The sequence below is a fragment of the Balaenoptera physalus genome (genome assembly GCF_965194825.1).
Source record: "Balaenoptera physalus genome assembly, chromosome: 10".
NCBI classification, from domain to species: Eukaryota; Metazoa; Chordata; class Mammalia; order Artiodactyla; family Balaenopteridae; genus Balaenoptera; species Balaenoptera physalus.
In genome coordinates this window covers 30212717-30239434 of record NC_138889.1, presented here as the reverse complement: position 1 = coordinate 30239434, position 26718 = coordinate 30212717, and the positions used below count along the sequence as shown (strand labels likewise).

The window sequence follows — 26718 nt, the reverse complement described above, 5'->3', positions numbered from 1 at the left end:
TATAGTTTTATTTGGATATATGCCCAGGAGTGGGATTGCTGGATCATATGGTAGCTCTATTTTTAGATTTTTAAAGAACCTCCATAATGTTCTCCACAGTAGCTGTACCAGTTTACATTCCCACCAACAGTGTAGGAGGGTTCTCTTTTCTGGACACCCTCTCCACCACTGATTGTTTGTAGATTTTTTGATGATGGCCATTCTGAAGGGGGTGAGGTGAGACCTAATTGTGGTTTTGATTTGCATTTCTCTAATAATTAGTGATGTTGAGCATCTTTTCATGTACTTTTAACCATCTGTATGTCTTCTTCGGAGAAATGTCTATTTAGATTCTCTGCCTATTTTTTTGATTTGCTTGTTTGTTTTTTTGATATTGAGATGCATGAGCTATTTGTATATTTTGGAGATCAATCCCTTGTTGGTTGCTTTGTTTGCAAATATTTTCTCCCATTCTGAGGGTTGTCTTTTCATTTTGTTTACGGTTTCCTTTGCTGTGCAAAAGCTTTTAAGTTTAATTAGGTCCCATTTGTTTATTTTTGTTTTTATTTTCATTACTCTAGGAGGTGGATCAAAAGATCTTGCTGTGATTTATGTCAGAGAGTGTTCTGTGAATGTTTTCCTCTTAAATTTTTATAGTATCCAGCCTTACATTTAGGTCTTTAATCCATTTTGAGTTTATTTTTCTTTATGATGTTAGGGAGTGTTCTAATTTCACTCTTTTACATGTAACAGTCCAGTTTTCCCAACACCACTATTTGAAGAGACTGTCTTTTCTTCATTGTATACTCTTGCCTCCTTTGTCATAGATTAGGTGACCATAGGTGCGTGGGTTTATTTCTGGACTTTCTATCTTTTTCCATTGATCTATATTTCTGTTTTTGTGCCAGTACCATATTGTCTTGATTACTGTAGCTTTGTAGTATAGTCTGAAGTCAGGGAGCCTGATTCCTCCAGCTGTGTTTTTCTTTCTCAACATTGTTTTGGTTATTCATGGACTTTTGTGTTTCCATACAAATTTTAAAATTTTTTTGGTTCTAATTCTGTGAAAAATACCATAGGTAATTTGATAGGGATTGCATTGAATCTGTAGACTGCTTTAGGTAGTATAATCATTTACAATATTGATTCTTCCAATCCAAGAACATGGTATATCTCTCTCTCTGTGTCATCTTTTATTTCTTTCATCAGTACCTTATAGTTTTCTGAATACAGGTCTTTTGCCTCCTTAGGTAGGTTTGTGCCTATGTATTTTATTCTTTTTGTTGTGACAGTAAATGGGATTGTTTCCTTGATTTCTCTTTCTGATCTTTGTTAGTGTATAGGAATACAAAAGATTTCTGTGTATTAATTTTGTATACTGCAACTTTACCAAATTCATTGATTAGCTCTAGTAGTGGCATCTTTAGGGTTTCCTATGTATATGTCATCTGCAAACAGTGACAGCTTTACATCTTCTTTTTCAATTTGGATTCATTTTATTTATTTTTTTCTTCTCTGATTGCCATGGCTAGGACTTCCAATATTATACTGAATAACAGTGGCGAGAGTGGACATCCTTGTCTTGTTCCTGATGTTAGAGGAAATTCTTGCAGTTTTTCACCATTGAGAATGATGTTTGCTGTGCGTTTGTCATATATGGCCTTTATTATGTTAAGGACGATTCCCTCTATGCCTTCTCTATGGAGAGTTTTTACCATAAATGTTGAATTTGTCAAAAGCTTTTTCTGCATCTATTAAGATAATCATATGGTTTTCATTCTTCAATTTGTCAATGTAGTGTATCACACTGACTGATTTGCCGATATTGAAGAATTCTGTTATCCCTGGGATAAATCCCACTTGATCATGTTGTGTGATCCTTTTAACGTGTTGTTGGAATCAGTTTGCTAGTATTTTGTTGAGGATTTTTGCCTCTATGTTCATTGGTGATATTGGCCTGTGATTTTCTTCATTGTGATATCTTTGTCTGGTTTTGGTATCAGGGTGATGGTGGCCTTGTAGAATGATCTTGGGAGTGTTCCTTTCACCACAATTTTTTGGAAGAGTTTCAGGAGGGTAGATGTTAACTCTTCTCTAAATGTTTGATAGAATTTGCCTGTGAAGCCATCTGGTCCTGGACTTGTGTTTGTTGAAAGATTTTTAATCAGTTTCAATTTCAGTAACTGTGAAATTATTGAATTTACAGTGATTGTGTTCATATATTCTATTTCTTCCTGGTTCAGCCTTGGAAGGTTTTACCTTTCTCAGAATTCGTCCATTTCTTCTACGTTGTCCATTATTTTGGCATATGGTTGCTTGTAGTAATGTCTTATAATCCTTGTATACCTGTGGTGTCAGTTATAACTCCTGCTTTTTCATTTCTAATCTTATTGATTTGAGTCCTCTCCCTTTTTTTCCTTGATGAGTCTTGCTAAAGATTTATTAGTTTGGTTTATCTTCTAAAAGAACTAGCTTTTAGTTTCATTGATCTTTGTTATTGTTTTTTTCTTCTCTATTTCATTTACTTCTGCTCTGATCTTTATGATTTCTTTCCTTCTACTAATTTTGTGTTTTGTTTGTTCTTCTTTCTCTAGTTGCTTTTAGGTGTAATGACAGGTTGTTTATTAGAGATTTTTCTTTTTTCTTGAGGTAAGATTGTATTCTTATAAGCTTCCCTCTTAGAACTGCTTTTGCGGTGTCACATAGGTTTTGGATCATTGGGTTTTTGTTATCATTTGTCTCTAGGTATTTTTTTAAATTTCCTCTTTGATTTCTTAATTGATCAATTGATTATTTAGTAACATATGTTTTAGCCTCCATGTGTTTGTGCTTTTAACTCTTTTTTTTTCCTGTAATTGATTTCTAATCTCATAGTGTTGTAGTCAGAAAAGATGCTTTATATGATTTCAGTTTTCTTAAATTTACCCAGGCTTGAGTTGTGATCCAAGATGTAATTATCCTGGAGAATATTCCATGTGCACTTGAGAAGAAAGTGTATTCTGTTGCTTTCAGATGGAATGTCCTATGAATATCAATTAAGTCTATCTGGTCTAATGTGTCATTTAAGGCTTCTGTTTCCTTATTAGTTTTCTGTCTGGATGACCTGTCCATTGGTGTAAGTGGGGTGTTAAAGTTCCTCACTATTTTTCTGTTACTGTTGATTTCCCCTTTTATGACTGTTAGAATTTGCCTTTGTATTGAGGTGCTCACTATGTTGGGTGCATATATATTTACAATTGTTATATTTTCTTCTTGGATTGATCCCTTGATCATTATGTAGTGTCCTTCCTTGTCTCTTGTAACAGTCTTTATTTTAAAGTCTATTTTATCTGATATGAGTATTGCATGGAGTATCTATTTCCATCCCCTCACTTTCAGTCTGTATGTGTCCCTAGGTCTGAAGTGGGTCTCTAGTAGATAGCATATATATGGGTCTTGTTTTTGTATCCCTTCAGCCAGTCTGTGTCTTTTGGTTGGAGCATTTAATCCATTTACACTTAAGATAGTCATCAATATGTATGTTCCTATTGACATTTTCTTAATTGTTTTGGGTTTGTTTCTGTAGATCTTTTTTCTTCCCTTCCTCTTTTGTTCTCTTTTCCTGTGTTTCTTGCCTAGGGAAGTTCCTTTAGTACTTGTTTTAAAGCTGGTTTGGTGGTGCTGAATTCTCTTAGCTTTTGCTTGTCTCTAAAGCTTGTGATTTCTCCATCAAATCTGAACGAGAGCCTTGCTGCATAAATTATCCTTGGTTGTAGGCTTTTCCCTTTCAATATATCCTGCCACTCCTTCTGGCCTGTAGAGTTTCTTCTTTAAAAACAGCTGATAACCTTATGGGTATTTCCTTGTATCTTATTTGTTGCTTTTCCCTTGCTGCTTTTAATATTTTTCTTTGTATTTAATTTTTGTTAGTTTGATTAATTTGTATCTCAACATGTTCCTTGTTGGGTTTATCCTGTATGGGACTCTCTGCACTTCCTGGATGTAGATGACTATTTCCTTTCCCATGTTAGGGAAGTTTCCTAATATAATCCCTTCAAATATTCTCTCAGTCCCTTTCTCTTTCTCTTCTTCCTCTGGGACCCCTATAATTCTAATGTTGGTGTGTTTTTCTTGTCCCAGAGGTCTCTGAGATTGTCCTCATTTCTTTTCATTCTTTTTTCTTTATTCTGTTCCATGGCAGTGGTTTCCACCATTCTATCTTCCAGCTTACTTAGCCTTTCTTCTGCCTCAGTTATTCTGCTATTGGTTCCTTTTAGTGTATTTTCATTTCATTTATTGTATTGTTTATCACTGTTTGTTCTTTAGTTCTTCTAGGTCCTTGTTAAACATTTCTTGTATCTTCTGGACCCGTGCCTCCATTCTCTTTCAGAGATCTTGGATCATCTTTACTATCATTGCTCTGAATTCTTTTTCAGGTAGATTGCCTGTCTCCTCTTCATTTTGTTGGTCTTATAGGTTTTTACCTTGCTCCTTCTTCTGCAGCATATTTCTTTGTTGTCTTACTTTGTCTGCTGTGTTCGTGGTCTCCTGTCCACAGGCTGCAGGGTTGTAGTTCCTCTTGCTTCTGGTGTCTTCCTCTGGTGGGTGAGATTGGTCCCAGGGATTGTGTAGGCCTCCTGGTGGGAGGGACTGGGGCCTGCCCTCTGGTGAGTGGAGCTGAGTCTTGTCCCTCTGGTGAGCAGGGCCATGTCAAGCGGTGTGTTTTGGTGTGTCTGTGAGCTTAGCATGACTTTAGCCAGCTTCTCTGCTGATGGGTGGGGCTGTGTTCCTGTGTTTCTGGTTGTTTGGCCTGAGGTGTTCCAGCACTGGAACTTGCAGGCTGTTGGTTGCAGCTGAGCCATAGTGCCAAGATGGGGACCTCCAGGAGAGCTCATGCTGATTAATATTCTCTGAGGCCAGGAATTCCCCGGCAGTCCAGTGGCCAGGACTCGGTGCTCCCCCTTAGGAGCTCAGGTTCAGCCCCCAGCAGGGGAACCTAGATGCCACAAGCTTTGTGGCACAGCCAAAACAAAACATTCAAACAGACAAATGAAAACCAAGACAAACAATAAAAACAAAAAACAAGACAAAAACAAAATAAACAACCAAACAAAAAACCCAGAAACCAAAACAAACAATAAAAACAAAACTAACAAAAACAAAAAACAGAAAAACCCAAACAAAAAAGCAAACAAAAACAACAACAACCAAAAAACCTCCCCAAATCAAACCCCCCAAAGCACAAAATAATATAAAAATAAAGAAATAAAAAATATATTTTAAAAAATGTAAGAAATAAAAATAATAAATAAATAAGTTTAAAAATTCCCTGGGTCCTCTGCTGTCAGTGTCCTTGTCCCCAAAGTGAGCCACAGCCAACCCCTGCCTCCCCTGGAGGCCCTCTAAGACCTCTAAGTAGGTCTCTGGACCCACTGTGGGCACTGTAGGGGCAGCTCAGACTCTGACCTGGCCCTACTTTCATGTATACGTGCCCACAAAGTCTACAGCTGCTAAAGCTAGACCAGCTTCAGTTCTGGAAGCACCCATTGTCCATTCAGATGTTCTGCAGTTGCTGGGTTTACCAAGCTGATCACAGTGGTTTTATCTGCAGCATGTGCAGGTGCAGTGAGAGATTTCAGTTCTTCTTCCTTAGTCACACTGCCCCTGGGGTTCAGCTCTGGTTTTCGTCCCACCTCTGCATGTGGGTCACCCTCAGGCGTCTGCTCCCCATCCAGGAGAGATGGGGTGAAGTCAGGGACTGGGGGCATGATGGCCCATTTTTGTGGGATGAGGCATGGCAGCTACTGACTGGGTCACTCTTGCTTGCTTAGGTGGGGAAGCAAGGGGCAGTGACAGACTGGGGCATGAGTGTTTGCTTTGGTGGGAGTCCCTCCCATTGCCCATGGAGCAGGGGCTGGTGTGTGAGGAGAGAGGCCTCGAAGGTGGCCCTGCCCTTCATGCGCCACTCAGCACTGACAACTTCCATTGCAGTCCGTGCTTCCTCCAGGAGCATTCCTAGCTGTGGAGCCCCTCGCTCCCATCCCCTCAGGCTGTCTCCACGCAGCCAACAGCAGTCCTCTCCTTGGGTCTGCTCTCCAAACCCCGTTTCAGCACCCAATCCCAGCCAGCACTGGCAAACCCCTGTCTCAGGCTGGGGTGCCCAAAACTGTGGCACGGACTGTCCATCAAAATCTCTCTCTGTCCTACCTGCCACAGGCCGGCTGCTACAATTTCCTCCAATAGCCCATGAAGCTTCACTCCATCTCAGCTGATCGAGCTGCCAGTGAGGGGGCCTCTCCAGTTGTGTTAACCTCTCATCTCCTTCAGTTCCTCCACCAGAGGTGCGGATCCAATCCTGTTTCCTCTTTTCTTTTTCTTCCTTTTCTCTCTTTTGTCCTACCTGGTTCTGAGGATCTTTTCTTGTCCTTTTAGGTGTCTGAGGTCCTCTGCTAGTGCTCAGCAGGTGCTCTGTGTGAATCGTTCCACTTGTAGATGTATTCTTGATGTACTTGCGGGGAGAAGTGAACCCCAGGTCCTCCTATTCTGCCATCTTGACCTAAACTCTGCATGACTCTTCCAGAGTACAATTTTTAAGTGTACTCGTCTTAGAACTATTTTAAACCTATGTGTACCAAAACATAACTATTGGTAAACAGAGACAGTAGTTATTCCATAATGGAGACAAAATGATAGATTATTGTTAAATGTTCGTTTTAAATATTTTACATTTCTGAAAAAATAAATTCACTTTTTGATGCACTTACAAACATAAAAGAAAATTAAGACTATGGCTTTATTTTTAATTTGCCATATTATCAATCCCATTACCTTCTGCCTTTTCTGCATTAGATTCCAAAGCCTATTGGGATGTATAAAGAATGAGCAGTTTCTTGTGAATTTTTATAGGATTAATCTATTATACTTCATCTAATATTTTAGTCATAGCACATTCAAGTGCTGACAATGCTTTTCTGTAAGAAATAAAATAAAATAAAATTACTAGTACTTAATTGATTTGGCAAAAATACTCAAAAAAGTAAAGAGGAGGACCAAAAACTTCACTGATATTTTATAATTATAAGTATATCTTTGTTATCTAATTTATCTCAAAAGCTTACAGATATCTCCAGCTCTGTAAATATAATAAATACTTATTCAATACAACTTAACATGTAATACTTCTTTAAAAGGACACGTTTACTTTCTTCATTCAGTGAGGGTCTATAATACACAACACTTTCTGGCAGTCACCAAAGAAATAATTCTTTCTCCATAAGTTTTTATTAATCAATTTATAACCTAATTAACTATTTAATTCCAATTGCAGGGAATGCTAATAAAAATTACAGGTTCTATGAGAGCTTGCAAAATGTTTGCTGAATTTAGGGATCAGGAAAGATATCCTCAAGATAGTGACTGACCTGAGTAATGAAAAGTGACTAAGAGGTCACTAGGTGAGTGAATAGTGGTTAAGTGCAGAGGAACATTTCAGGCTTAGGGAGTAGGGGGCAAAGGCCCCACAGAAAGAAAAATGGCCAGTGTGGTCAAAGTTCACAGAGAAGTGGCTGTATAGGCCAGAAGGTGGAAGACTTGTTAGGCCTAGCTAGGAACTTGGTCTTCATATTAATGTAGAAGCTCCTGAAGGACTTAGAAAGAAAATGAACAAATTTACATTTTTAAAAGATCACCCTGGATCTGGTATAGAGAAAGGATTGAAGGAAGATATGGATGATTGCTGGGAGTTTCTTAAGTAGTCTAAGAAATATATGAATGGGTAGAGAAAACCCCTTTAACAACTGCAACAAAGAAGATTAAATATTTTGCAATAAGCTTAAAAAGAAATATGTGCTACCTCTATAAGGAAAACTTTAAAACATACCTGAAAGATGTAAAAGTATATTTGAACAAGTAAAGAGACATCCCCTCTTCCTGTATGAGACTATTCAACATTATAAAGATGTCAGTTCTCCCTTAATTAATTTATAAAATTAACTCAATCTTAATCAAAATATTAGCAGGCTTTTTTACAGTGTAGAAAATAATAATAAAGTTCATATGGAAAAACAAACATACAAGAAGAGGCAGGAAAACACTGAAAAAGAAAATCTATGAGAGGATATTAGCCCTGCCAGATAGAAAGCTATAAAGATATACTTCAAAGTAGCTGTAATTAAAATAGTGTTATACTGGCACATGAATAGATACAGAGAACAGAGGAACAGAATGGAAAACCCAGAAGTAGATTCAAATACATAAGGAAGCCTATTATATGATCACGGTAATCTGTGGGGCATCAATGAGGCAAAGGTAGACTTTTTAATTAATGGTTGTAGAACAACTGGGTGGTCATTTGGAAAAAAATAAAATTTGATTAATATCGCACACCATATACCAGGATAAACTCCAAATAGATCAAGAATGTAAATATAAAAAATGAAAACAAGAACTAGAAGAACACTGGGATGAATTTCTCTTTATCCTCACAATAGGAAAATACTTTCTATTTCACAAACTCTAGAGGAAATGAAAGAAAACATTGATAAATTTGACTATGTGAAAGTGAAAGTTTAAAAAAAGAAGCTAAGACAATAACATAAGCAATATCACAGACAATTTATTAACTGGGAGAAAACATTTGCAATGTGTAACACAAGAGCCAATATCCTTAATACATAAAGAACTCTTAAAACTGAAGAAAAAGGGATCAAAAACCCAATGGCAAAATAAGAAAAAGACCTAAGCAGACATTCACATACAGAGACAGAAAAAGCGTATTTGTTAAAAATATTACCAGTGATACAAATGAAAAGACTGTAGGCCCACAACCACTGCTGCCTTACTGATATACTCTATTACCAAAGACGGCTTAGAGAAGATTAGCAAAGGTGTTAAGCCAGTGGAAATCAGAAGAGGTGTAATGTTAGCTATAGATGCTGTAATTGCTGAACTTAAGAAGCAGTCTAAACTTGTACCAACCCTTTAAGAAATTGCTGATTGCTAAGATTTCTGCAAACAAAGAAATTGGCAATATAATTTCCAATGCAGTGAAAGAGATTGGAATAAATGGTGTAGTCATGTTAAAGGATAGAAAACTCCTGAATGATGAGCTAGAAATTATTAAGTTGAGGTTTAAGTTTATATTTCTTCATATTTTGCATACATCAAAATATCAGAAATGTGTATTTCAGATGCCTGTTTTCTATTGAATGAAAAGAAAGTGTCTAGTCCATTATACTGGCCCTTGAAATTGCCAATGTTCATTGTAGCCCTTGATAATAATTGTTGAAGATGTTGATGGAGAGGCTCTAAACACGCTCCTTTTGAATAGGCTAAAAGTTGGTCTTCAGATTGTAGCAGTCAAAGCTCCAGGTGTTTGTGACAATAGAAAAAACACCTGCTTGAAAACATGGGTATTGCTACTGGTGATTCAGTGTTCAGAGAAGAGAGAGTGACCCTAAATCATGATGATGATGATTTTCAGACTCATAACTTGGGAAAGGTTGGAAAGGTCATTATGACCAAAGATGAAGTTCTGCTCTTAGAAGGAAAAAGTTAACAGTCTCAAATTGAAAAACATATTTAAGAAATCAATGAGCAGTCAGATATCATAACTAAAGAATATGAAAAGGAAAAACTGAGTGGACTCTGGCAAAATTTTCAGTAGAATAGCTGTGCTGAAGGTTAGTGAAACAAGTTATGCTGCAGTGAATGAAAAAAATTTACAGATGCCCTTGATGTTCCATGAGTTTCTGTTAAACAAAGCATTGTTCTGGGAGGGGGTTGTGTTCTGCTTTGCTACATTTCAGCCTTAGACTCACTAATTACAGCTAATGAAGATTTTTAAAAATGATATAGAAATTATTAAAAGAACACTCAAAATTCTTTTAGTGATCATTGTTAAGAATGTAGATGTTGAAAGATTATTGATAATTGAGAAAATTATGCTAAATTCCTCAGAAGTTGGTTATGATGCTACGCTTGGAACTTTTGTGAATATGGTGGAGAAGGGAATTATTGATCCAACTAAGGTTGTAAGAACTTCTTTATTGGATGCTAAAGAAGAGAAAGATCCTGGAAATCAGTGGAATGGGTGGGATAGGGGGTGATAAGTTCTAATTCCTAGAACAGTGCTTCACCATTACTAATGAACTATGACAGGATGCTTGAGACAATGTTTCTCACCAATAATTTCCGAGAAGTCAGTTGAAGAAAATGAAGAAAAGGCTGTCTGATTTTTAAGAAACTCACTATAATCCTCAATTACTAGTTTCAGTTGACAATATATAATGATTTTCATTGTCCATGCTTATAGATAATTTATTTTGTAATTTTAAATAAAAAGTCATTTGTACAATCATGAAAAAAAGGATATGTGAAAGAGTACCTATAGTATGTGATCCTTTATAAGAAAAAGAGGGCAATGAAAAAAACACATTTATCCACTAATCTCTTCAAAAGAAATATCAGAAAGATAAATCAGAAACTAATGAGATTGGTTACCAATATAAGGCGGGTAGGAATGGAAGTGAAAGAGTGTAAAAGGAATGATACTTCTTTAAGTATACTTTTCTGTGTAGCACTGTCTTATAGGATGTACCCTCAAACAAAAATATAAGATAAAACCAGGATGTAGGGGGAGCCCAAAATGGAATACCAAAAATAATAATACTACAAAAATACCTAACTATGTTACAAATGAATGGCATACCCATACTTGAAGGGGATAGAGAAAAAATAATTCACTTAGTAATTTGCGGAAACATTTTGATTGTATACCATACACAAATATATACTACTGTCGGCTTAAAAAATATTCACAACCTAAAAGTTGAGAGTTATGTTTTATTTGGTGGGAATTTTTAGGACTTCAAGCCTGGGAGGCAGCATCTCAAGTAACCCTGAGAGAACTGCTTCAAGGAGGCAAGGAGGGAAGCCAGGTTATATATTATAAAAGTTTTACAACAAAGTGCAGGTAGTCTGAATGTCAAAAGATTATTGTTAATTAAAGAAAACTAGATATCTCAAGTTAAGGAATTTAGCGCTTTCCTATGTATGGGAAGATGCAAGAGTCTGGGCTCACTGAAATCATTCCTCATGATATGTACCTCAGCTACCTGGGGCCACTATCCTGTATTTTCACATCCTGAGTTTCCTCAGGGCTCACCAGCTCACCGTTGGCAGTGGCTGCAATAGCTGATGACTGTGACATCCTTTGTTTACTGATATGGCAGTCAGTATTCCATTTATCAGCCACATTATTAAGCAAACATCAGTTAATTTATTTATTTGAAGATCATAAATATCAATATAGTGAATCATTGCTAAAGCAGACAGATTATTGTCAAAGTATACACAATACACCTCTGACCTGTGTAACTCAAATTTATTCACCTAATTTGGTTCAAAACAACATTCTAAAAATAAAATTATGAAGAGAAGAAAAATTATTCCTTCATGTGTTACAGCATACTTGTGTTTTAGTCTGTCCAAACTTTTTCTCATTATACAGAACTTGACTTATATAGATTTCATCTATACATTCCCTTTGGGGAAAAAAACTGAAAATGAACAAAATAGCAGCCACTCTTTGAAAATATCAATAAAATACTCTTCTTTAACTCGGAACACTATTTCTATAAGAGCAACTTTAAGAAGATATTACAAGGATGGTGATACAGGAAAGAGAGGTTATTTCATGAAATAAATATTAATTAAGCATGGTCCACACATTATAGGCAATTTTGTTGATATAACCTTTTTAAGATGTGGCATCAGTCCTTAAGGGTTTGGAACTATATAGGCCTTGAGGCTCAATTCTATTCTGGCTCAGCAATTTACTAAAGCTGTACTATTGGACAAGTTTAAAACCTCTCTAAACTGCTGTTTCACCCTTGTAAAATGGGGATACCACAACACTTATTTTGAAAACTTGTGAGAATTAAATGTAAAATATTCTGAAAATAATTGGCTGGAAATAAATGTGTTTCTTTCCTTTACCCTTTATGACAGCAATTTTTGAGAAGATTCAGCTTTAAAATACATGGATGTTATAGGTTATAAATCATTATATATGTAAAGAATTGTTAGTATGAATAATTAGAAAAATGGCTTCAATTTACTCTTATTTATCAAGAAAGCCAATCTCACCAAATGAATACACATATTGGTCTGTGCATCTCTGTGGCCAACATCTCGTACTAGGACACTGGAAAGTATTGGTGGATTTTTTCCCCTATAATAAAGAACTGGTGTATCTAATTCATGTTAAACTGTCCAAGAGATTTATATCTAGAATATCTGGATAGAAAAAGTAAAGTCTTCAGATAACAAAGATAAACTAAAGGGAACTGAAAAGGTCTATAGGCATATTCCTATTCATGCTATGTCAGCCATTTAATTCACTAAATTTTTTATCTTATTTGGAATGAGAAAATATCATAGAAATGGAAATGCAAACTTCCTCCCATAACATGAAGATTTCAAAGTCAATTCATATTTGCTTCTCAATAAAAAGATTATTTCAACACTTCAACCAATCCTATTTTTGTGCATAATTTAAAAATCACATTACTTGTACCCTTTACCATACTTAGTGAATCTTTTTCATGTATTTTTTTTTTTTTTAACACTGAAAAAGCTTTGAGTGAATTACCTATGAATAAATCATTGCAGTACAGATTTAAAAGTACATTTGACCTCAGGCCATTCCTCATAACTAGTGAATGCTCAAAAAATATGAAAACAGTGTTTAAAAAAGGCACTGGAAAAATGATTTCATAAACAGAAACCATATATTAAATTTAAATACAATTTAGAAAGGTAAATATTACTCAGTATTTTTTTGTATATGATGAGATGTTTAATTTCATGATGGAGATATAAAAATAGTGTTTATCATTAAAAATCTAAGCAAAACTCTTCTACTAAGTAACATGTTACTCTTGCAACATAGTACAGAAAAACATTCTGAATACATTTAATTGTGTACGTATGGACACATACTCAAAGGAAATTTATAAAATGAAAGTATTTGTTAAAATGATAGGATTATGGGAACTTTCAAATTTTTCTCTAATGCTTTAATAAATTAAACCCATGCTTAATATACAAAAACACCATCATGAATTATATATTCCAATTTTAACTGCAAGTGTTTTTTTTCTTTCATGAATGATCTCTGGGAACACAAGCTTTCAGTAAATTTTCAACTACCAGTTTCTATCTTGTATGAGAAGCTTTTAAAATTGGGTTTGTTGTTAAATTACTCAGGGAAAATAGTTCAGGAATTATTAATTAATATATGCTAATTAAGAGCATAAAATATTTTAAAGATGCACAAACGGAAATCAGAATGGAAATTTAAAGTAGCTTGTGACCATTAAAGTAACAAAAGGACAATTTAACAATTATTAGCAACTGACCCAGAGGACCAGTAGTAGGTACAGCTGTCAGGAAAACAATTAACTTGTGCAGTGGCAGGCTTTGGAACTTGTATGGTACTTAGTGAGCACAGCTATGCTAAGCTAATTTTCTTTGTTATAATGATAATATAGAAACCACTAAACTTAGAAAGGCCTTTAGACAAAGTCTACATTATTTAGGTTTTACAAAATATTTTTTGAGCTTCTTTTATGTGAGAATTGTAGAAATTATATCTCAACTTCCAAATTCAAATTCACAGAAACATTATTTAGAGGCTACATTTGATAAACTAAAATTAAATATTTTTTGCTTTTTTAGGAATTGATGATCTCAATCTTATTTTTGTGATTTTTAAACTAAGAATTACAAAAAAATAGTTGTGAAATACTTTAAATTCTAAAAAACAAAAAGAAATCAAATCAACATACAATTGAGACAAAGTTATTGGTGGAACTTTTATATATAAGAAATTGTGCTGGAGAATATGTGTCACAAAATTAGACTGTGTTCAATTTCTTAACATTTTAATGATCTGATACCACTTCTACATAACCTTGTTGACATTTCCCTATAATAAATGATGGACAAGTCCCCATAGTTGAATAATGATATGTCACAAATTAACAATGCCCTCAATCAACAGTTGAGCCTGGTACCTAAATATTGTTAGACCTAAGACTAGTATAATCTATTATAAAATAACATCAGTTGTCTTTCAAAATGTAATTGGTTCATATTTAGTTAACCCATCTTAGTGGATGTATTTCCAAATAATTATTTTATTCAGATTCACCAGGAATCTGTATTGCTCAAACTAGACATGCCAATGCAGATATTTATTGAACTGCAATGATAACATCTGCTTTAGAATGTAATACAGTTATACTGCATAGAATGACTCTGTGATCTTAAGCAAGTTGGAACAGACCCAGAAATCTGTGTGTGTTTGTGTGTGTGTGTGCATGTTTGTGTGTATTCTGACTGTTTCAACAAGTGTCTTTGAAAGCCTTCTATTAATAAAGAGTCTAGATTAGGTTTGCTAATGTCCACAAAATGATAGCAGTCAAAGCATATGCTTTTCTGGTCTCAAATATAATGGATTCACCATCAACCAACAACTCAGAACTTGATGTCATCGAGGTCAGGCTTGATGACAATCACAATCACAATTGATAGCTGTTCAATTCTTTTTTTTTTTTTTAATCTGGCATAGAGATATTATATCTTATGGAGAATTTCTAAGCAGTGTGTCGTCAAATAAGTATAAGACTGAGTTTTGGATTGAGGCGGGAAAACATCAATTACTTGTTTACTATATTTCACCTTGGCACCCTGCAGAGCTGCCAACCATGACATTCAAAAGGTGCTATAACTTACCATACTATTGCATCTATTCATTACATTTGTTGCAGGCATGTTGTTGAGCACGTTTTCTATTATATATCACTGTCTTCCCTATATGAAGTTCCATGTTTGAAACATGTTTTAGAATTTAACACTAGAGAAATCTTTCTTTCCATCCATGATCTGTCATGTTTTGTACCCACTGGAAGTAAGAATATGGAACTTTTTCTGTTTTGATGGCCAAGAAGCCTACAAGCAGATGTTTCACTCTAATTAATAGTCAATAGATTAGTATAAGAAATCTGATCAGGAAGATACCATTTACATCAAGATAAAAGTAATAGAAAGGCTGCACAGAAGATAATGAATTTGAGCCAGGTCTGAGAATATGGAATATATTTGGATATTAGACAGGCATAAAGGACTCAATATAGCTCTGTTCTGGCTAGAATACAATAGGTTGCTATAACAAAAAGAAGACCCAAACATTTCAAGATCAAGAAAAGAGAAGTCGTAACTCAAAAGTGGGTTTTCAAGTTAACGGGAGAAGGACTTTCCTCTACTTGGTGTTTGGGGACCAGGATCCTTTCATTTTGTGGTGTTGGCATCCTAAAAAGCCATCCCTTTCATCTGCCGTCAGCTAGCAGGAAAAATTACAAAGTACACATAAGAGGTGAAATGTGTCAAGCCTGAAAGTGGCTCATATCATTTCTACTCGATTTCCATTGGGTAAGTTACCCGCTCAGCCACCAGTAACTGCAAGTGAGACCCAGAAATGTAGTGTAACTGAGTGCCAGGAAGAAGAAGTGAATAGATGCTAGTGGACTCTGCCACAAATATTAAAAATAATAAATTACATTTAAAATATAAATACTCGGGCATAGTAACAAGCATAAGTTTTTCTTAGACAATGTCTATAATTTCTCTGTAAATTTCTTATCCATTACAACTATTTCTTTTTCCATATATGAAAAAATTTTAGCTATATTCTCAAAGGTTTTGGTTCTACAAAAAATTCTAGATTGACAGGACACCAGCCTATACTATAGCACATTTTATAGCTCTGATTAAATGTAGATTTCATTTAGAGCATAGAAGAAAGAACAGACTTCTGATTACATAAAAAAGTAAAATAATTTTCTTACCTCTACAGTCCAATTTGATAATATATACATTTCAAATGTTTTTCAGAGGTTTTATTTATCACTGGACTCTCAACTACCTTAACTTTAATAATTTTTTAACATCTTTATTGGAGTATAATTGCTTTACAATGGTGTGTTAGTTTCTGCTCTATTACAAAGTGAATCAGCTATACGTATACATATATCACCATATCTCCTCCCTCTTGCGTCTCCGTCCCACCCTCCCTATCCCACCCCTCTAGGTGGTCACAAACCACTGAGCTGATCTCCCTGTGCTATGTGGCTGCTTCCCACTAGCTATCTATTTTACATTTCGTAGTGTATATACGTCCATGCCACTCTTTCACTTCATCCCAGCCTAACCTTCACACTCCCCATGTCCTCAAATCCATTCTCTACGTCTGCATCTTTATTCCTGTCCTGCCCCTAGGTTTCTCAGAAACATTTTTTTCTTAATTCCATATATATGTGCTAGCATATGGTATTTGTTTTTCTCTTTCTGACTTACTTCACTCTGTATGATAGTCTCTAGATCCATCCACCGCACTACAAATAACTCAATTTCTTTGTATGGCTGTGTAATATTCCATTGTATATATGTGCCACATCTTATATATCCATTCATCTGTTGCAGGACATTTAGGCTGCTTCCATGTCCTGGCTATTGTAAATAGAGCTGCAATGAACATTGTGGTGCATAACTCTTTTTGAATTATGGTTTCCTCAGGGTATATGCCCAGTAGTGGGATTGCTGGGTCATATGGTAGTTCTATTTTTAGTTTTTGAAGGAACCTCCATACTGTTCTCCATAGTGGCTGTATCAACTTACATTCCCAACAACAGTGCAAGAGGGTTCCCTTTTCTCAACACGCTCTCTAGCATTTATTGTTTGTACATTTTTTGATGATGGCCATTCTGAATGGTGTGAGCTGATACCTCATTGTAGTTTTGATTTGCATTTCTCTGATGATTACTGATGTTGAGCATCCTTTCATGTGTTTGTTGGCAATCTGTACATCTTCTTTGGCGATATGTCTATTTAGGTCTTCTGCCCATTTTTGGATTGGGTTGTTTGTTTTTTTGATATTGAGCTGCATGAGCTGCTTGTAAATTTTGGAGGTTAGTCCTTTGTCAGTTGCTTCAGTTGCAAATATTTTCTCCCATTCTGAGGGTTGTCTGTTCATCTTGTTTATGGTTTCCTTTGCTGTGCAAAAGCTTTTAAGTTTCATTAGGTCCCATTTGTTTATTTTTGTTTTTATTTCCATTTCTGTAGGAGGTGGGTCAAAAAGGATCTTGCTGTGATTTATATCATAGAGTGTTCTGCCTACGTTTTCCTTTAGCAATTTTTTAGTGTCTGGCCTTATATTTAGGTCTTTAATCCATTTTGACTTTATTTTTGTGTATGGTGTTAAGGAGTGTTCTAATTTCATTCTTTTACATGTAGCTGTCCAGTTTTCCCAGCACCACTTATTGAAGAGGCTGTCTTTTCTCCATTGTATATTCTTGCCTCCTTTATCAAAGATAAGGTGACCATACGTGCGTGAGTTTATCTCTGGGCTTTCTATCCTGTTCCATTCATCTATATTTCTGTTTCTGTGCCATTACCATACTGTCTTGATTACTGTAGTTTTGTAGTATAGTCTGAAGTCACGAAGCATGATTCTTCCAGCTCTGTTCTTCTTTCTCAAGATTGCTTTGGCTATTCAAGGTCTTTTGTGTTTCCATACAAATTGTGAAATTACATGTTCTAGTTCTATGAAAAATGCCATTTGTAGTTTGATAAGGATTGCATTGAATCTGTAGATTGCTTTGGGTAGTATAGTCATTTTCACAATGTTTATTCTTCCAATCCAAGAACATGGTATATCTCTCCATCTGTTTGTATCATCTTTAATTTCTTTCATCAGTGTCTATAATTTTCTGCATACAGGTCTTTTGTCTCCTTAGGTAGGTTTATTCTTAGGTATTTTATTACTCTTGTTGCAATGGTAAATGGGAGTGTCTCCTTAATTTCTATTTCAGATTTTTCATCATTAGTGTATACAAATGACAGATATTTCTGTGCATTAATTTTGTATCCTGCTACTTTACCAAATTCATTGATTAGCTCTAGGAGTTTTCTGGTAGCATCTTTAGGATTCTCTATATATAGCATCATGTCATCTGCAAACAGTGACAGCTTTACTTCTTCTTTTCCGATTTGGATTCCTTTTATTTCTTTATCTTCTCTGATTTCTGTGGCTAAAACTTCCAAAACTATGTTGAATAATAGTGGTGAGAATGGGCAACCTTGTCTTGTTCCTGATCTTAGTGGAAATGGTTTCAGTTTTTCACCACTGAGAATGATGTTGGCTGTGGGTTTGTCATATATGGCCTTTATTATGTTGAGGTAAGTTCCCTCTATGCCTACTTTCTGGGGCGGGGGTGGGGGGTTTATCATAAATGGGTGTTGAATTTTGTCGAAAGCTTTTTCTGCATCTACTGAGATGATCATATGGTTTTTCTCCTTCAATTTGTTAATATGATTTATCACATTGTTTGATTTATGTATATTGAAGAATCCTTGCATTCCTGGGATAAATCCCTCTTGATCATGGTGTATGATCCTTTTAATGTGCGGTTGGATTCTGTTTGCTAGTATTTGTTGTGGATTTTTGCATCTATATTCTTCAGAGGTATTGGCCTGTAGTTTTCTTTCTTTGTGACATCTTTGTCTGGTTTTGGCACCAGGGTGATGGTGGCCTTGTAGAATGAGTTTGGGAGTGTTCCTCCCTCTGCTATATTTTGGAAGAGTTTGAGAAGGGTAGCTGTTGACTCTTCCTAAATGTTAGATAGAATTCGCCTGTGAAGCCATCTGGTCCTGGGCTTTTGTTTGTTGGAAGATTTTTAATCACAGTTTCAATTTCAGTGCTTGTGATTGGTCTGTTTATATTTTTTATTTCTTCCTGGTTCAGGCTCAGAAGGTTGGGCTTTTCTTATAATTTGTCCACTGCTTCCAGGTTGTCCAATTTATTGGCATATAGTTGCTTGTAGTAATCTCTCATGATCCTTTGTATTTCTGCAGTGTCAGTTGTTACTCCTTCTTTTTCATTTCTAATTCTATTGATTTGAGTTTTCTCCCTTTTTTTCTTGATGAGTCTGGCTAATGTGCATGTGCATCTCTTAGCCAAGATGGATTCTAGCAAGAGGCCTATGGATAGTTGACATCACTTACTATGGGGTGGCACCCCCTTCTTTTTCGACCTCCAAGGTGTTTTTCTGCACATGTGTTATCAGGGAGGTCTCCTTGACTTTGAGAATGAGGAATATGTGGTCTTTTATCTCTTATCTGAGCAGGGCCCAGCCTCCTCCATCATTCTGCTTTTATGGAGTTTCTGTCCACAGGGGACAAACTTCAGCTGTTTGGCCTGGTGCCCATCTATCTCCTACCTCAAATTCCCCCTGAGAGACATGAACCACAAGAAATCTTTATTGGGAGGATGAAGGGCAAAGGTCTGTCATCTGTAGCTTCTTCAGCCTGGCAAGGGGCTTATGGACCCTACCTAGTTGGGTCACGGAGCTCTCGCTCTGTCTTGTTAAGGGGCCCAGGGTGACTTCTGTTGTTATTCCAGCAGGATCTGTTTCAAGGAGTGGCTGGAATCTCTGCATAACTGTCATCTTGTCTGGGAGACTGTTGTGCTCTTAGAAAGAACAAGCTAGACAAGTATATTAAGAAGGCACGGGACAACAATCAGTAAAAGAATTATTGTAAGCAGGTGCCAAGCAGGAGTAAGAACCAGGTTACGTATGATAGCAATTTTGATCCTGGTCCAGACAGAGTCAGTGTTTGGGTTACCCTGAATAAAGGAATGGAGCCATTTGGGATAGTCATATACATTTTTGATGTACTCTTCTATTAGCTCAGTATGATTTATATAGGTGTAACAGACCCAGTTAGATGTAGTTGGACAACTCGAACATTAGTAGACAAAATAGATCTCATTTCTTTTCAGGAGAATAAGCCTGAAACCCAGTCTGGACCTGGCACTTTGGAGAGACTTGTAGCCAGGTAGCTAGTTGTCCAGTTTTGTTTGTTTGGTTTTTTTAAATATCTTTATTGGAGTATAATTGCTTTACAATGGTGTGTTAGTTTCTGCTTTATAACAAAGTGAATCAGTTATACATATACATATGTTCCCATATCTCTTCCCTCTTCATTTCCCTCCCTCCAACCCTCCCTATCCCACCCCTCTAGGTGGTCACAAAGCAAAGAACTGATCTCCCTGTGCTATGCGGTTGCTTCCCCCTAGCTATCTATTTTATGTTTGGTAATGTATATATGTCCATGCCACTCTCTCACTTTGTCACATCTTACCCTTCCCCCTCCCCATATGCTCAAGTCCATTCTCTAGTAGGTTTGTTTCTTTATTCCCATCTTGCCACTAGATTCTTCATGACCTTTTTTTTTTTTCCTTAGATTCCATATATATGTGTTAGCATACTGTATTTGTTTTTCTCTTTCTGACTTACTTCACTCTGTATGACAGACTCTAACTCCATCCACCTCACTACAAATAACTCCATTTTGTTTCTTTTTATGGCTGAGTAATATTCCATTGTATATATGTGCCACATCTTCTTTATCCATTCATCCAATCATGGATATTTAGGTTACTTCCATGCCCTGACTATTGTAAATAGAGCTGCAGTGAACATTTTGGTACATGACTCTTTTTGGATTATGGTTTTCTCAGGGTATATGCCCAGTAATGGGATTGCTGGGTCGTATGGTAGTTCTATTTTTAGTTTTTAAGGAACCTCCATACTGTTCTCCATAGTGGCTGTATCAATTTACATTCCCACCAACAGTGCAAGAGTGTTCCCTTTTCTCCACACCCTCTCCAGCATTTCTTGTTGCTAGATTTTTTGGTGATGGCCATTCTGACCAGTGTGAGATGATATCTCATTGTGGTTTTAATTTGCATTTCTCTAATGATAAATGATGTTGAGCATACTTTCATGTGTTTGTTGGCAATCTGTATATCTTTTTTGGAGAAATGTCTATTTAAGTCTTCTGCCCATTTTTGGATTGGGTTGTTTGTTTTTTTGATATTGAGCACCATGAGCTGCTTGTAAATCTTGGAGATTAATCCTTTGCAGTTGCTTCATTTGCAAATATTTTCTCCCATTCTGAGGGTTCACTTTTGGTCTTGTTTATGGTTTCCTTTGCTGTGCAAAAGCTTTTAAGTTTCATTAGGCCCCATTTGTTTATAGTGGTTTTTATTTCCATTTCTCTAGGAGCTCGGTCAAAAAGGATCTTGCTGTGATTTATGTCATACAGTGTTCTGCCTATGTTTTCTTCTAAGAGTTTGATAGTGTCTGGCCTTACATTTACGTCTTTAATCCATTTTGACTTTATTTTTGTGTATGGTGTTAGGGAGTGTTCTAATTTCATACTTTTACATGTACCTGTCCAGTTTTCCCAGGACCACTTATTGAAGAGGCTGTCTTTTCTCCACTGTATAGGCTTGCCTCCTTTATCAAACATAAGGTGACCATATGTGCGTGGGTTTATCTCTGGGCTTTCTATCCTGTTCCATTGATCTATGTTTCTGTTTTTGTGCCAGTACCATAATGTCTTGATTACTGTAGCTTTGTAGTATAGTCTGAAGTCAGGGAGCCTGATTCCTCCAGCTACATTTTTCGTTCTCAAGGTTGCTTTGGCTATTCGGGATCTTTTGTGTTTCCATACAAATTGTGAAATTTTTTGTTCTAGTTCTGTGAAAAATGTCGTTGGTAATTTGTTAGGGGTTGCACTGAATCTGTAGATTGCTTTGGGTAGTATAATCATTTTCACAATGTTGATTCTTCCAATCCAAGAACATGGTATAACTCTCCATCTATTTGTATCATCTTTAATTTCTTTCGTCAGTGTCTTATAATTTTCTGCATACAGGTCTTTTGTCTACTTAGGTAGGTTTATTCCTAGATATTTTATTCTTTTTGTTGTAATGGTAAATGGGAGTGTCTTCTTAATTTCTATTTCAGATTTTTCATCATTAGTGTATAGGAATGCCAGATATTTCTGTGCATTAACTTTGTATCCTGCTACTTTACCAAAATCATTGATTAGCTCTAGTAGTTTTCTGGTAGCAGCTTTAGGATTCTCTATATATAATATCATGCCATCTGCAAACAGTGACAGATTTACTTCTTCTTTTCCGATTTGGATTCCTTTTATTTCTTTTTCTTCTCTGATTGCTGTGGCTAACACTTCCAAAACTATGTTGAATAATAGTGGTGAGAGTGGGCAACCTTGTCTTGTTCCTGATCTTAGTGGAAATGGTTTCAGGTTTCGCCATTGAGGATGATGTTGGCTGTGGGTTTGTCATATATAGCCTTTATTATTTTGAAGAAAGTTCCCTCTATGCCTACTTTCTGCAGGACTTTTATCATAAATGGGTGTTGAATTTTGTCGAAAGCTTTCTCTGCATCTATTGAGATGATCATACGGTTTTTCTCCTTCAATTTGTTAATATGGTGTAACACGTTGATTGATTTGTGTATATTGAAGAATCCTTGCATTCCTGGAATAAACCCCACTTGATCATGCTGTATGATCCTTTCAATATGCTGTCAGATTCTGTTTGCTAGTATTTTGTTGAGGATTTTTGCATCTATGTTCATCAATGATATTCCCGTAGTTTTCTTTCTTTGTGCCATCTTTGTCTGGTTTTGGTATCAGGGTGATGGTGGCCTTGTAGAATGAGTTGGGGAGTGTTCCTGCCTCTGCAATATTTTGGAAGAGTTTGAGAAGGCTAGGTGTTAGCTCTTCTTTAAATGATTTATAGAATTCGACTGTGAAGCCTCCTGGTCCTGAGCTTTTGTTTGTTGGAAGATTTTTAATCACAGTTTCAATTTCAGTGCTTGTGATTGGTCTGTTCATATTTTCTATTTCTTCCTGGTTCAGTCTCAGCAGGTTGTGCATTTCTAAGAATTTGTCCAGTTCTTCCAGGTTGTCCATTTTATTGGCATAAATTTGCTTGTAGTAATCTCTCGTGATCGTTTGTATTTCTGCAGTGTCAGTTGTTACTTCTTTTTCATTTCTAATTCTATTGATTTGAGTCTTCTCCCTTTTTCTCTTGATGAGTCTGGCTAATGGTTTATCAATTTTGTTTATCTTCTCAAAGAACCAGCTTTTAGTTTCATTGATTTTTGCTATTGTTTCCTTCATTTCTTTTTCATTTATTTCTGACCTGATCTTTATAATTTCTTTCCTTCTGCTGGCTTTGGGGTTTTTTTGTTCTTCTTTCTCTAATTGCTTTAGGTGCAAGGTTAGGTTGTTTATTCGAGATGTTTCCTGTTTCTTGAGGTAGGCTTGTATTGCTATAAACTTCCTTCTTAGCACTGCTTTTTCTGCGTCCCATAGGTTTTGGGTCGTCGTATCTCCATTGTCATTTGTTTCTAGGTATTTTTTGATTTCCCCTTTGATTTCTTCAGTGATCACTTCGTTATTAAGCAGTGTATTGTGTAGCCTCCATGTGTTTGTATTTTTTACAGATCTTTTCCTGTAATTGATACCTAGTCTCATAGCGTTGTGGTCAGAAAAGATACTTGATACGATTTCAATTTTCTTAAATTTACCAAGGCTTGATTTGTGACCCAAGATATGATCTATCCTGGAGAATGTTCCATGAGCACTTGAGAAAAATGTGTATTCTGTTGTTTTTGGGTGGAATGTCCTATAAATATCAATTAAGTCCATCTTGTTTAATGTATCATTTAAAGCTTGTGTTTCCTTATTTATTTTCATTTTGGATGATCTGTCCATTGGTGAAAGTGGGCTGTTAAAGTCCCCTACTATGATTGTGTTGCTGTCGATTTCCCCTTTTATGGCTGTTAGTATTTGCCTTATGTATTGAGGTGCTCCTATGTTGGGTGCATAAATATTTACAATTGTTATACCTTCCTCTTGGATCGATCCCTTGATCATTATATAGTGTCCTTCTTTGTCTCTTGTAATAGTCTTTATTTTAAAGTCTATTTTGTCTGATATGAGAATTGCTACTCCAGCTTTCTTTTGATTTCCATTTGCATGGAATATCTTTTTCCATCCCCTCACTTTCAGTCTATATGTGTCTCTAGGTCTGAAGTGGGTCTCTTGTAGACAGCATATATATGGGTCTTGTTTTTGTATCCATTCAGCCAGCCTGTGTCTTTTGGTGGGAGCATTTAATCCATTTACATTCAAGGTAATTATCAATATGTATGTTCCTATTCCCATTTTCTTAAATGTTTTGGGTTTGTTATTGTAGGTGTTTTCCTTCTCTTGTGTTTCTTGCCTAGAGAAGTTCCCTTAGCATTTGTTGTAAAGCTGGTTTGGTGGTGCTGAACTCTCTCAGCTTTTGCTTGTCTGTAAAGGTTTTAATTTCTCCATCACATCTGAATGAGATCCTTGCTGGGTAGAGTAACCTTGGTTGTAGGTTTTTCTCCTTCATCACTTTAAGTATATCCTGCCACTCCCTTCTGGCTTGCAGAGTTTCTGCTGAAAGATCAAATGTTAACCTTATGGGGATTCCCTTGTGTGTTATTTGCTGTTTTTCCCTTGTTGCCTTTAATATGTTTTCCTTATATTTAATTTTTGACAGTTTGATTAATATATGTCTTGGCGTGTTTCTCCTTGGGTTTATCCTGTATGGGACTCTCTGTGCTTCCAGGACTTGATTAACTATTTCCTTTCCCATATTAGGGAAGTTTTCAACTATAATCTCTTCAAATATTTTCTCAGTCCCTTTCTTTTTCTCTTCTTCTTCTGGGACACCTATAATTCGAATGTTGGTGCGTTTAATGTTGTCCCAGAGGTCTCTGAGACTGTCCTCAGTTCTTTTCATTCTTTTTTCTTTATCCTGCTCTGCAGTAGTTATTTCCACCATTTTATCTTCCAGGTCACTTATCCTTTCTTCTGCCTCAGTTATTCTGCTATTGATCCCATCTAGAGTATTTTTAATTTCATTTATTGTGTTTTTCATCATTGCTTGGTTCCTCTTTAGTTCTTCTACATCCTTGTTAAATGTTTCTTGCATTTTGTCTATTCTATTTCCAAGATTTTGGATCATCCTTACTATCATTATTCTGAATTCTTTTTCAGGTAGACTACCTATTTCCTCTTCATTTGTTAAATCTGGCGTGTTTTGACCCTGCTCCTTCATCTGCTGTGTGTTTTTCTGTCGTCTCATTTTGCTTATCTTACTGTGTTTGGGGTCTCCTTTTCACAGGCTGCAGGTTCGTAGTTCCCGTTGTTTTTGGTATCTGTCCCCAGTGGCTAAGGTTGGTTCAGTGGGTTGTGTAGGCTTCCTGGTGGAGGGAACTAGTGCCTGTGTTCTGGTGGATGAGGCTGGATCTTGTCTTTCTGGTGGGCACGTCCATGTCTGGTGGTGTATTTTGGGGTGTCTGTGGCCTTATTATGATTTTAGGCAGCCTCTCTGCTAATGGATGGGGCTGTGTTCCTGTCTTGCTAGTTGTTTGGCATAGGGTGTCCAGCACTGTAGCTTGCTGGTCGTTGAGTGAAGCTGGGTCTTGATGTTGAGATGGAGATCTCTGAGAGATTTTCGCCGTTTGATATTACGTGGAGCTGGGAGGTCTCTTGTGGACCAGTGTCCTGAAGTTGGCTCTTCCACCTCAGAGGCACGGCCCTGATTCCTGGCTGGAGCGCCAAGAGCCTTTCGTCCACACGGCTCAGAGTAAAAGGGAGAAAAAATAGAAAGAAAGAAAGAAAGAGGCTATAATATAGTGAAGTAAAATAAAGCTATTATAAAGCAGAGCTATACAGACAAAATCTCACCCAGAAGCATATACATATACACTCACAAATAAAAGGAAAAGGGGAAAAATTAATATATCCTGCTCCGAAAGTCCACCTCCTGAATTTGGGATGATTCGTTGTCTATTCAGGTATTCAACAGATGCAGGCACATCAAGTTGTTTGTGGAGTTTTAATCCGCTGCTTCTGAGGCTGCTGGGAGAGATTTCCCCTTCTCTTCTCTGTTCGCACATATCCTGGGAATCAGCTTTGGATTTGGACCCGCCTCTGCATGTAGGTCACCTGAGGGCGTCTGTTCCCCGCCCAGACAGGACGGGGTTAAAGGAGCAGCTGCTTCAGGGGCTCTGGCTCACCCAGGCCGCGGGGATGGAGGGGTACAGAGGAGGCGGGGCGAGCCTGCAGCGTCAGAGGCCGGCATGACGTTGCAGCAGCCTGAGGTGTGCCGTGTGTTCTCCCGGGCAACTTGTCCCCGGATCACGGGAGCCTGGCGGTGGCGGGCTGCACAGGCTCCCGGGAGGGGCGGTGTGGAGAGTGACCTGTGCTCACACACAGGCTTTTTGGAGGCGGCAGCAGCAGCCCCAGCGTCTCACGCCTGTCTCTGGGGCCCGAGCTGATCACTGCGGCTCGCGCCCGTCTGTGGAGCTTGTTTAGGCGGCGCTCTGAATCCCCTCTCCCTGCGCGCCGTGAAACAAAGAGGCAAGAAAAAGTCTCTTGCCTCTTCGGCAGCTGCAGCCTTTTTCCCGGACTCCCTACCAGCCAGCTGTGGTGCGCTAACCCCTTCAGGCTGTGTTCACGCCGCCAGCCCCAGTCCTCTCCCTGCGATCTGACCGAAGCCCAAGCCTCAGCTCCCAGCCCCACCCGCCCCGGCGAGGGAGCAGACAAGCCTCTCGGGCTGGTGAGTGCTGCTCGTTGCCGAGCCTCTGTGCAGGAATCTCTCCACTTTGCCCTCCGCACCCCTGTGGCTGCGCTCTCTTCCGTGGCTCCGAAGCTTCCCCCCTCTGCCACCCGCAGTCTCTGCCCGCGAAGGGGCTTCCTAGTGCGTGGGAATCT

The 26718-nt window shown here is 37.2% G+C and overlaps 1 protein-coding gene and 1 long non-coding RNA gene across 11 annotated transcripts in view; one reads left to right on the top strand and one right to left on the bottom strand.

Moving 5' to 3' along the window:
• The window catches only part of GRIA4 (glutamate ionotropic receptor AMPA type subunit 4), a 548948-nt gene that overhangs the window by 135679 nt on the left and 386551 nt on the right, over positions 1–26718 (top strand). The window lies entirely within an intron of this gene.
• Positions 1–26718, bottom strand: part of LOC309636725 — a 332310-nt gene that overhangs the window by 15394 nt on the left and 290198 nt on the right. The gene's annotated exons all lie outside the window — the stretch shown is intronic.